General features: G+C 34.1%; 1 pseudogene; it reads right to left on the minus strand.

Annotated features, from left to right (window-relative positions):
- Positions 1-4,825: 4,825 nt before the first annotated feature.
- Positions 4,826-12,380, minus strand: LOC145584234 (wax ester synthase/diacylglycerol acyltransferase 4-like; annotated as a pseudogene).
- Between the last annotated feature and the right edge of the window lie 538 nt (positions 12,381-12,918).

Genomic DNA, 12,918 nt, shown 5'->3' on the forward strand with positions numbered 1-12,918 from the left:
CATGGGTTGATTGATGTTTGTGCTTGCATGTTCATTTTGGGTTTGATGATTGATTGTTAAAGAATTGGTTAATTGCATGTGTAATTGGATGGCCACTTATTGCTCATGTATTCACTTCTATGCTTGCATTGAGAGATGGAGTCTAGTTATGAGCCTTTTCTCATATGATTATGCCAAATTCCTCTTGATTATGGTTCCTTGTTTGGATGATGTAGTAGTCTTAGTTGCAATAATTAGGTGAGAAATCCCGATTACTTGTGCCTTAATGCTTTCTTGGACCGATCGAAAGACAAATCCGAGTTAGTAGCCTACTTCCCATCGTTAATACTTGGTTGGCCTATCTTGTTAGTTGAGTTTGGTTTAGGAATGCATAGTGTTGTGGCTTCGAAAGAAGGCAATGTTGAGTGCCCTTTCTATCACCCGATTTGTGTTCATGCTTGCCTACTGTTTTGATCCGTTGGTTTGGTTGGTGTCGTTTCCTATTTCCCCCTAGTGTTTGTCTCCATAGTAGTTATTTAATCAAAACCCCCAAATTGTGACCGAACTAGCTTACAATCGTTTCATACTCTTGGTGTTCTTGACCCATTCCCTGTGGATACGATCCTCTACTTACCCTAGACTTGTCTTAGGTTGGTTCAGGTAGAAATATTGTTTGGTTTTAGGGTGATTATCCAACGAAAGATTATCCCTCTACCAATTTCATAAACAAACCCAATTCTTAGCCCATTTCCTCAAACCATAACTTATTTTTCTCTTTTCGTGTCCACATCACAAAACCGAGCTAAAATAATTTTATGTCCCTATAATTTTGATCCAAATATTAGTTGGTTGGATAGGCCTTCAAATAAGCTTTCCAACGGTATATCATAAGCCCAATTTCGATTTAAAACGAAGAAGATATAATAAAAACACTAAACTCGACCCAAAACCGAACACCCTTGCACTAAAACGGCTATGTATATATATATATGTATATATATATATATATATATATATATATATATATATATATATATATATATATATATATATATATATATATATATATATATATATATATATATATATATATATATATATATATATATATATATATATAATGTATATATATATATATATATATGTATATATATATATGACCTGATTTCAATTGGGTTGAAAAGTAGACTTAATAAGCTTTCCAACGATATATTATATGCCTTATTCCGGGTTGCGGATCAAAAGTTATCAAAGTTTTAAAAACACGTAAAACAGGAATTTACTGGGCCACGTCAAAAATACCGCGCCGCAGCAAACTGTGACGTCACGGAAAATGCCAGCATGGCGTGGCATATTTTCCGTGACACGACATTTTTTATGGGATTTTCTCCACGGCACCTTCGCTTCTAGGGTTCCGTGCTTCACACCACATATTTTCTTTATAAATAAGAGGCTAGGGGCACCAAATAATTCTCTCTTCCTTTCTTATACACCAACACACATTCTAATCTATCTCTCTCTCTTATTCTAAGCTTTAAAACTATTCTCCTAATTACACCATTCATTCCCTAAACACTCCAAGGAGTCCATACAACACTCGAAATTCTATACTTAAACCTAGACGTGAAAGGTAGAACCGACTGAGGGATTGGACCAAATCAACTCTACTTTTATTTAATTTAATTTCAATTTGATTTATATTTTTATTGAAGTTACTAACATTTTTTTCATGATGTAGCAATTCAAAGAAACGCGGAACATGAGTAATTTATTCACTTAATTACTCTTTTTATTATTCTTGTTGCTAGTATCATGATTAGGTTTATTATGATTTGACTTGACTAAAGATATTATGGTTAAATTGCTTCCAATATTAATGTTAATTCTATTGTTATTTATGATCACCACATTTCATGTTAAAGGGAATATGTAATATAATATAACGCCTAATAATATAATATGGACAATCGGTTTAGGTTCCTTTTTAATCTTGTTGTTAATTGAAGTGAGCACAATATTTTAGAATTATATGTTGCATTAACATTCAACCAATTTAGCCTAATATTAGTTTGGAGCAAATTAAATCTTTATTTGTGTGCCTTTGAGATCGCATAAATACTTTTCACAATAAGAATCGAGTAGAGGCCAATATGGGCGAATGTGACTCCATGACTCACTTCGTACCATCATCCCCAATCCTCCTTTCGTGGTTCCAAACCATATGGAGTTAGTAATCTCATGGATTATTAATGGGGTGTAACCTTCACGGGTCAATCGTTCTTACCTTTCGATGTCCCTTATCGTGGTTGGCCTTAAATGATCCGTGAACGGTTTACAAGTTCTTTAAAAACTTGTTGGCGGCTCCCTACTTTCCTTGTCCCTAATCTTATATGTCGATTCCCACTTCCTATGGGTGCCAAGCATATTCACAACATGCTTAACGTAGGCGCGCTTCGAATAACGCCTATAGTTACCAAGAGAATAACGATCTCATAGGTCATCCCATAAAGTTTTAGCATCATGAGGAATAATAACAGTAGAACGAATACTAGCATCAAGAGTATTATGAATCCAAGCAACATCAGTAGAATTAAGAATATCCCGGGAAAATCAGGCTTAACAATAGAGCCATCAACAAAATCGAGCTTGCTCTTGGAACGAATTGAAGATTGTTGCAAATCAATCTTGACCACGCTTCGTAGTTGTCGATGGTAAGCAACACAAGACAAATCACCAATTGAGAACCCTCACTAGGATAAAGGTAATAATCGATGAATGACTCGTACTTTGGAGGAGGAGGAGGAGGAGGAGTAGTTTTATTGTCGCCAGCCATCACACCAAATCACGAGCACAACAATCAAACAATCAGCACACTCAACACCACACAACAAAAACTAGCAGCCCGCAACGAGCACACGCACTGCCTACACTTTGCGCGCACACACCACACAACACCTGCACGCACATAACACGACTGCACACACACAATACATCAGCACTGCACGACACAGTACCGCACAACACAACCATAGCAGCACACCAAGAGAAGCACCACAACACAACACGCACAAGTAGGATGCGCACCAAAAATCGAACAGAAATTAGGAGTTGGAAACCCTAATTTCGACCAAAAATAAAATCAATTTGTGGAAATTGATTGCACAAAGAAAATAGAAAATTGAAGCCCTAATCTCACTCAAATTGCGAAAACAAGAAATTTTGGTGAAGAACAAAGATCGAAAAAAAATTCTCTAGAATTTAGAGAGACTCTAATACCATGTTAAAGTAGAGAAAGATTGGTGAAAACGGCTTAAGCCTTGTATTAATATTCACGACAATATATATAGTACAATACAAATGAGACCCGACTTGCCTAAAACTCCTAAAAGATATACATGACAAATATATAAATATTAACATAAAACCAACCGACTCATATTAGAGTGGTTTCCCGATCATCTTCAATCAGTTAATTTTACCGCCAGGTAGTCATCCTCTATCTCTTCCTATAAGCTTCTTTTAAATCTGTTTCCTCCATTAGATTGCTTTTTTTTTTTTTTTTTTTTTTTTTTTTTTTTTTTTTTTTTTTTTGCAGTTTAATTGCATTCTGCTCGTCTTATTTTGTGTATCCTTTTTTATTATCAAGATGGTACTTTGGAATTGTTTGGAATTATTTTGCTCAGCATTCTACATCTGCTACTGCTTTCCAAAAAAACAAAATCGTCTATTAGATTGGTGCAGAACTGGTAGGAAGCTTATAGTCTATAAGTTATAGAAGTAGAAAATCGGGTAATTTCATGTTTTTCTTCTTGATAAACATGGAACGCATCGCATGGGGGTAATTTTGTACTTTCAGGTAGACTATTTGGGGTAATAGCGGTTTTTTTTTTTTTTTTGTAAAATCCGGAAAATTTGACAATTACCACCTACAATTGTTGTCATTTTAGCAATACCAACTACAGTTTTTTTTTTTTTTTTAAATTTTACCACCAACTATTTTTTAAAATATCAAAACTTCCCACCTACTTAGCTCTCAACTCAAATGTGATGTCATGTAGGGCCCACTAATTACCTTTTTCCTCTATTTCTTTCTTTCTCACTCGGTTTCTCATTCTCATGTATTGTATTCCTCTCAAAATTGAGGACACACTTCAATTCGTGAAATAATTAACATGAATATATGATTTAATTTGAAATTTTTCCTCGATTTTGAGAGGAGTATAATATAGGGGAATGAGAAACCGAGTGAGAAAGAAAGGAAAAAGGTAGTTAGTGGGCCCCACATGACATCACATTTGAGTTGAGAACCAAGTAGGTGGGAAGTTTTGATATTTTAAAAAACAGTTTTGGTAAAAAAAAAAAAAAAAAATTGTAGGTGGTAATTGCTAAAATGGCAACAATTGTAGGTGGTAATTGTCAAAAAATCCTAAAATCTGTCTATTTCACCTGGTAACCGGCTTGATGGACGTTAAGTTGTTCTGTTGACGGAGTCTTGTGATGTGAGATGTTAACGAAGTCACAAGATTTCTCAGGATATTCACCAGTATCATACAAATGCACCAACCTACTTGCATAAAAACCAAGGATTCAAACCCAGTTTTAATTGCAACACAATTACAGAATTATACCAAAAATTAATCAATTACGGAAAAGGATTCTGTCTGCACAAATAAGATAATGATAAACACAACACTTATAAATGACCAAAAGATTAGAGCTAGTTAAAATGTTTAAGCAGAGTTACACCCATCCCATACCAACACCCACATTTTAAGTAGTATTTGAACTAATTATTGACTTAAAAGACTAGAGATAATTGTTGACCATTTTTTGTTGTTTGATGATCTTATCCAGTCTTTGTAGCTGCCTCTGATACTAAATTGAACGCATTCTTGATGCACGAGTTCAACCTCTTTGAATCTATGAAGCCCTTTTCAGCTCCTATTCCAATCCTCAAAGTTTGCGCATAACTCATAATTGTTATTACCAGGCTCTGCAAGTCCCAACCATAGAACCGTTAATTGGTAGGAAAAACAAGCTTAAGAGTCAATTACAGGAAATAGATTGCTGACACAAATAGAGAATTTATAGTTAGTTATGTGCATAGATTTTTAACCAGGTAATAAATATGAAGAATCAAGATAAATAATGCATGCGTAAGTAAGAGAACTGAGCTGTTTTCATATGAAATAATTAGAGAGATTATATAATGTCAACATGTTACAAAAATAAAAGTTACATTGTTTTTTTTTTTTTGGAAGGTTTGTTTTACAAAATGACATGGAAGAAGGGTCTCTCACTTGGTTTAAATACTTGAAGTTACGGAGAAAAAATTGGAAGTATAACATTGTCTGAATGACTACATTTTGCTTTGCTTACCTGAGGACTGCCCACAACCATGAAGTACATGCCTTTTATTTGATGATCAGCCAACGTCACTTGCTCAACTGGACCTATCATGTTTGTTATTGCCATGCTTGATTTATTCAGTGTACTATGGATGAGTTCTGCTACCGCCTGAAAGACAATATAACCATGCTTCAAATTTTCCTGGTGTTCTCTAAGTCAAAACAATTATCTTTTTCAACAAAATACTTGTTTTGTTAGTGAACAACCACCCTCCAAGGCCAAGCTTAAGAAATAAATAAATATTTTATTATAACTCTCAACTTCCTTATCATCAACCATAGCTTCCTTAAATTTATAATCGACAAACAGATTCCTTTAACTGCTTTGGGAAATTAGGGAACACTGGCACTATGTAGGTATTTATTGTCAATTACACCCTCTGTTTTTTAAGTGACACACTATGATTTGTTGCACTTTCCACATATTAGCTTTGACTTAGTTCCTGATATAAAAATGTTATTGTATAGTATGTTGTTGGATTAGTAATGTATTTTCATAATATCAATTTTCTGACATTGTACTGATAGATATTTTAAGATATTATTGGTCAAACACATGGTTCAGCATGTATAATAAGCGTTAGTGTGTCATTACCTCACTTTGACAGTTTTAACTTAAATCGAGATCAAAGACTAAGCAAGATCAAGACTACTGTAAAAGGATATATATCTGCATAAAGAAATTTGATCATTTATGTACCTCAGGTCCTCTGCATTTCCTTATAAGCTCTAGGCACTGAGCGGTGACGTAGACTGCTGGTGAATTCCTGAGCCTCGTGATTTGGTTACGTGCTTTATAGATGAAATCCAGGATGTTGGAGTTTTTCTCGTTGATTAATTCAGGCATCATTATATGCAAAAATGCAAATTGGTTCCCCCATGAATGTGTTTTTTCCATTTCCTCTACTGACTTATAACCTCCAATGTTCCTTGTGTTGAGAAGCACCAATGCTGTTGATTGCGAATGGCTGGATTCTATGTCAGTTTCTTGCATGTATCTTCGAACCCCAAGGAATATTATGCCTGCAACAGTGTCATTCACTGTCTACAAGAAGTAAACACAATAAAATCAGAACTAATGACCTTTTAATGACACAATCTTTCACTGACATATGTAATAGTAACTTTGTTAGATTGTTAATTTCTTCTAGTCTTTTAGCAAAGCCTCTGTAAATCTGAACCTGCATTGATATCCCCTTCATACATGATCTTTTATGCAGAACAACATTTCTGGAGTTTGGGAGAAGGAAAGTTTGCCTTTTGAAGTTTAAACATATTTATAATTTCCGATTTAATTATGCTGTTGTTTGTTCACCTTGTTGAAGCCTTTCAGAAATGTTTTAGAGTTGCTTGTGCTTCAAAAAAGGTTTTAGGTTGGTGGCCAACTCGTTAGGGTAAAACAGCTGGTGTATTATCACTATTAAATTTGCTACATACTTAAGGATTAAAGTGATTGGTCAAAAGTGACAGACTTTCACAACATCCCTTAGAATTTTTGTTTTCTATGATTGCTTCTAGTCATTCTGATCGATTAAGGATGAGTTCTGCATACATCTAGTCATCTAGACCTCGTTATGGGTTTAATATTGGGCAGTTGTTAATTTGTTATTATGATGATTCATTATATATTTTTATATGGTGGGAATATAGATATGTGCTCTAAGCTTCCTAAGCTCTCTTCATTTTACAATGGCATGCTATTATAGATAGTTGGTTTAAATTAGTTTGATATGGTGGGAATATAGATATGTGTTCTTGCACTCTATGCATTGAATGGGCTGCTTAAAAAAAAAAATACACATACTAAGAAGAGAAAAGGAGAACTTACTGAGCCTAGTTTTGTCTTGATCAGTTTAATTTGGTCTAGGGGTAATTCTATAGTAGAGATCTTGATTTGGTTGAATCCCAGACCCTTATTCTCAGATCTGATGGGTGTCTTATCATCTGCCTTGCAGGTACTTTTCAGAAAACTCCATCCAAAATCACAGGCTCCTTTGTAGATTGACGACATAATTCTTGGCATCCAGTTGATGAACTCCATTGTATTATTGTTCTTGATTTTTGTGGTTGCTTGTGTTGAAGGAAATGTTATTGGAAGGGAAGGATTTTCTGCTCTTTGCAGGCAGGACAGAAGTGCGCCCATCAGAGAATAGCCGTCACCAAGTGAATGGTGAAGCTTGAAGATTATATGATTAGCTGCTTTGCTTGTTGGGTACTTGAATATGTGAAGTTCCCATAAAGGCCTATCTTGTGGTAATTGATCCGCAGTGATTTTTGTCAGATATTCATCGAAGTAATCGGTGTATGATTCAACCGATAAGCCATCAGGGAAGCTAGGGACAACAACATGATCTTGCAGGTTCACTTCCACTCGCTTCCATTGTTTTACATCTTTCTTGTCAGATACCTGCTAGAAGCCATATTTTAACTAGTTAGGGACACTTTGTTTAGGTTTAGGTTTATGTTAGTGTTTGTTTAAAGTCGAATAACAAAAGATTAGAAGAAGATACTACCATGATAGATGAAAATCTATGGTTCAGGGGTAGGAAGACATCTCGAAGTTGTGGCATTACACAAGATTCATTTATGGGAACTTCAGTTTCCAGAACGGCAATGATACAAATAGACAACACGTTGCTGTTGAAGTATTGTCCAGTAGGAGATACTGGTTCTGCTTCATCATTTTCCTGTTTGCCTCCTTTTGTTGCTATCTTCAGTTGTGGCTTCATTTTCTCTTTTATCAATAAGAATTTTTTATGTAGGAAAATGGGTTATGCTGCAGACTGCAGTTTATTGCTGAGCAGCTGAGAGGATACAAAATCAATTGAACGGAAACAACTTAGCTGATATTATAGTATGAAGATTTGAGAGAAAAGTTAAGTATGAGACGTAGCAGAATGCACAAACAATAGCAACAAATTTGAAAAATATAAAGGAGCTGAGTATGGTCTTGCTGCAGGACCGCGACATGTCAGATGCTGACTCTACTGCCTATGTTAAAATCTTGAAACTCTAAACCAATCATAAGTGCAAACTTTGTGGGAGGTAATTAAACCTGACAGTTGAATTCCTTTTTGTGCATTACATTTTTTTTGATGGCTTACTATACCCATATTAGTTACATTTTTTACCTACTATCGTTTTCTTAGTCGTGCTTGATACTGCCTTGCTGCCTTCATGATCATTATAGTACTATTGTGCATCTAAAATTGTATAAAAGGTGTTTTAAGCTTTTAACATGTTTGTGAGTTTCATATTAGCTGATCAAATTACATACGTGAAGGACCGAAGACTAATAACCTCAAATATAAATTATAACTAGCTTCTTGTCAAACTTTGATTGCTAATATAGTATATTGGTTTTTAATGTTAACTAAAGAATAATATTTGTCCTAATGCTTCCCTTCATCAGTTAATGTTTCGTCATTTGTCAGATGTATATTAAAACTGGCTTCTTGTTAGACACTTGATTGCTAATCTAGTATTAGTATTTCGGATTTTATGTTAACCAGAGAATGATAAGTCCTAATGCTTCTCCTTATTAGTTAATTTTTCACCATTTGTCATCGACTACTTTTACTCTACTGCTACGACTAGTTGTTGCCTGGGACCAAAATATCTCATGCTGTGTTGATGATGATCAGATTGATCACAGACATTTCTGCTGAGATAATTGAAAGTACTATACTATATATTTATCCATTTTACTGGGGTTGTTCCGGTTTAAGCTGCTTGTGTGTGCCCAACTCTACCGATAAAAGTCTGTTGATCAACAACTTGCTAGGTGAGCAGCTTTATTAAGCTTGTGATTGCTGAACCAGTTGCCAAACAATTACAGCCATACCGTTCAAAATTGTACTAGTATCGATCGTGAGTCTTGACTCGTGAGTTGTGACTATTTTTCTGATGTGTAAAAATCATATATTTGAGGCGTAATTTGCTGCATATATTGGATAAGTTACAAGTTACAACAGATGAATCGCGGCAAATATTTTTTTTGTTTTTTTACCAATTTATTTATGAGATATGCACATTGTGATAAACACTAACATGCCTTTTTTTAACAAGAATATATGTCCCTATATACTCCCTCCGTCCCCTATTGATAGTCCTTTATGGGCATTTTTCACGGGAATTAATAAACGTAAATAAGAATAGTAAAAGTAAATTGACATTGGGTATACAAAAAAATAGAGAGAGAAAGTAATAAAAATACATGGGAAATAAAATTTACATGGGAAATTTAAATTTGCACAAATATTGTTGCAAATTGGAGGGAATTTTGGTAAAAAAAATTAATATTAATGGTTGTTGGAAAAAGCAAATGAGGTGAATATTTTGAGATTAAAATTTGTTCATAAGGGACTATCATTTGGAGACGAAGGGAGTATTAGAAAGAGATATGAATTTAGACATTGGAGAACAATATGAATCTATATTTCGGAGATAAACTAGATGGGTCATTGAGACTAGGGTAATTAGTGCCTTACTATTTGATTGTTTTTGGTTTATTAAAGAATTTTGGCTATTCTAATGTCTCAGTTTACTTTTCAATGGCAAGATAATTCTTGATAAAAAGACGTAAATTAATTGCAACATTTCTATCTTTTCTCTCCTCATCATGTGTCTCCCTTTCTCTCTTACTATTCCTCTCCTCTCTTGGAATACTACAATACCTATCGTTGAAATATAAAAAAGAATGGGTGAAGTAATTTGGCTTTTCAAGAACTTTCTAGTTACCATCACTTGTTTCCAAATTTTGTAATTATGAATTTTTGACTACTTGAGTGACTATAAATAATCGGTTTTCTACCGTTTCCACTGAAAATGACAGCCAACTCAAAATTTATTGTCCCACAAACTCAACAATTCAAACATTGTACAAAATTTAAGGGCTTGTTTGATTGACATGGGAATTAAATTTTCATAGAAAATTGTATTTTGTGAAAAAGTTATTTCCCTAATGAAATTTTTAGAAATTTTCTAAATTTGTTTGGTTGATAATGTGGGAATTTAGAAATCTCATGAATTTTGATCGACCTAGAAGGGCTAGATAATTTAGTTCCCTTGTTTTGTGGGAAGTTGAAATTCCCATGAATTTTCACTTTCCCCATTTTTGCTTTTTTGTGTCAACCAAACAAGTTCTCAATTTCTCAAATCCCATGAATTTTCATTTCCCTCATTTTATATTGGCAACCAAACAGCTCATAAATTCTTATTTAACTATTTAAGGTTTGAAGACTTTGAAGTTTGAACCATTCATGACATGACTAAGATGTCTATCTTTGTCATAATTTTGCAGTACGTTAATTTGTTTTATACTACTTCTGTCCTATAATGAGTAATTATTTCATTTTTCGTCTTAATTTATTCGTTTTATACTATTTCTTCTGTCCTATATTATGGCCTTTTCTTTTGCTTTATTTCATTATAATGTTTATCTAGTTATCTTGTGTTGAAGATGCTTGGTAGCAAGCCCACATATGTATTAAAAAATATTCATAAACGTTTGTTAATGTAACAAAGAAAGAAAATATTTTCTTTTGTTTTAGTATTTAGGTTAAACAAGAACCTCATCAATGCCTAGAAGGCTTAACGCCTAAGGTAACTTATATGTATAAGCAATCACATACATACCATACCATTGCTTCGTAATCCAAGAAACAAGCATAAAATCGTATTCAAATCATCTTGTGATCTTATACATAGGCCTAACTATAACAGCAGTTCACATTAAACATTCTCAATTAACATAGTATAAACTCTAATATAGGATAAACTCTTAGCTTATTGAATTGTATTAGATGTCCTTAATTGCTCTTTGTTGCTGCCTCATAGATCAACTCGAAAGCATTCTTGATGCATGAATTTAACCTCTGTGAGTCTATGAAGCCCTTTTCAGCTCCAACTCCAATCCTCAAAGTTTGGGTGTAACTCACAACTGTTATTACCAGGCTCTGCAAGTCCATAGAATGATAGAACCATTAGTGGTAGAAATAAGTAGTCAAATTATGTAGAAAATAAGTTCTAGTGGTTGGTTACTTGCATTGATTTTGGAAAGACATTTACACTTTCTTTGGATATCAAAACAGAAGTGAAAAAAGGGGAGGGAGAAAGTGGGGTTCATTTTTCTAAAGAATCTCTCCAATTTTGGAGGGATACTGTATTGCTCTTTATTGTAGGAGAAGGGGGGATGCATGAGATCATAGATTTTTTCTCAACATAGAGCTTCTGATGTAATATATATTTACTTCAAAAGTTCAAAGTGATCATATAGATATAGTCTCAAATTGCCTGATTAGAATTTCAATTAAGACATGAATATATATTACATCCTGGCAATGTATATAACAATGCTAAAACATGGCATTGGAGAAAGCAGTTCATACAAGTATACAATGCTTCAGTTTTCATATTCAACATAATACAAGACAAAAAGACCGTGCCTAGTTTTGTCTTGATTAGTTTGATTTGGTCGAGGGAAAATGCAAGAGTAGAGACCTTGAGTGGATTGGAACTCGTTCTTTGATATTTTCTTGTGGCAGTGGTTCCACACTGATTTTTGTCAGATATTCATCAAAATAATCGTCGTAAGATTCACTTGATAAGCCTTCCAGGAATCTAGGAACGTAAACGTGATCTTGAAGGTTCACTTCCACCCTTTTCCACTGTCTTACACCCTTCTTGTCATTTATCTGCTAGAAGAAAATTACTAGTCAGTGACATTTTATATTAAGCTGTGTGTTAGTGACTGATAGAAATAGAAGAAGTTGATTACCATAATAGATGAAAACCTGGGATTAATGGGAAGAAACACGTCTCGAAGTTGTGGCAATGCACAAGATTCATCTATGGGAATTTCAGATTCTAGGATGGCTAGAATACAAGAGTTTAAGGCTTTGCTGTTTAAGTATTGTCCTGTAGGAGATACAGGTTCATCAGCTGCATCATTTCTTGTTTGCATTTTGTTTCAATTTTCAATTTTGATTTCATTTTTTTTTTTTTTTTTCTATATGCAATATTGAAGGATACGTATATTGTTTGATGTTGTAGTAATATGTTGCCTGATAGGCCTAAAATCAACTAAAATTATATTGTTATCTCTCAGTGACTGTAGCAGCCAAACAAGAACGGGAATAACTTGGTTAATGGAATTAATAAAGTTTGGCAGATGGTAATAAATTGTGGTAATTGAAATAACCCTGAATGTAATTATGTAACGAATTTAACATTTAGTCATTGTCCATCACTATACAACTATATCCCCGAGTATCCTGATCATGTACGTGTTTCATGTACGTACTTTTTTTGTAAACTTATTTCCATTACTGCTTGAGTAGGCTGGTAAGGCCCGGACCTTCACATAATGTGATTATATCGTCGAGAGTAGGACACCAAACCATTGTTATGGACATTTCCATAGAACTCGCCTTGCAAAAAACTAGCCATATCATTATCAGGATTCCCGAGGACAGTAAAGTGTTAAGAAATGTCACATGATTCTAGTACAAGTGCTATAAATGGGTTTGAT

This window comes from Chenopodium album, chromosome 16 (assembly GCF_948465745.1).
Source record: "Chenopodium album chromosome 16, dcCheAlbu1.1, whole genome shotgun sequence".
NCBI classification, from domain to species: Eukaryota; Viridiplantae; Streptophyta; class Magnoliopsida; order Caryophyllales; family Amaranthaceae; genus Chenopodium; species Chenopodium album.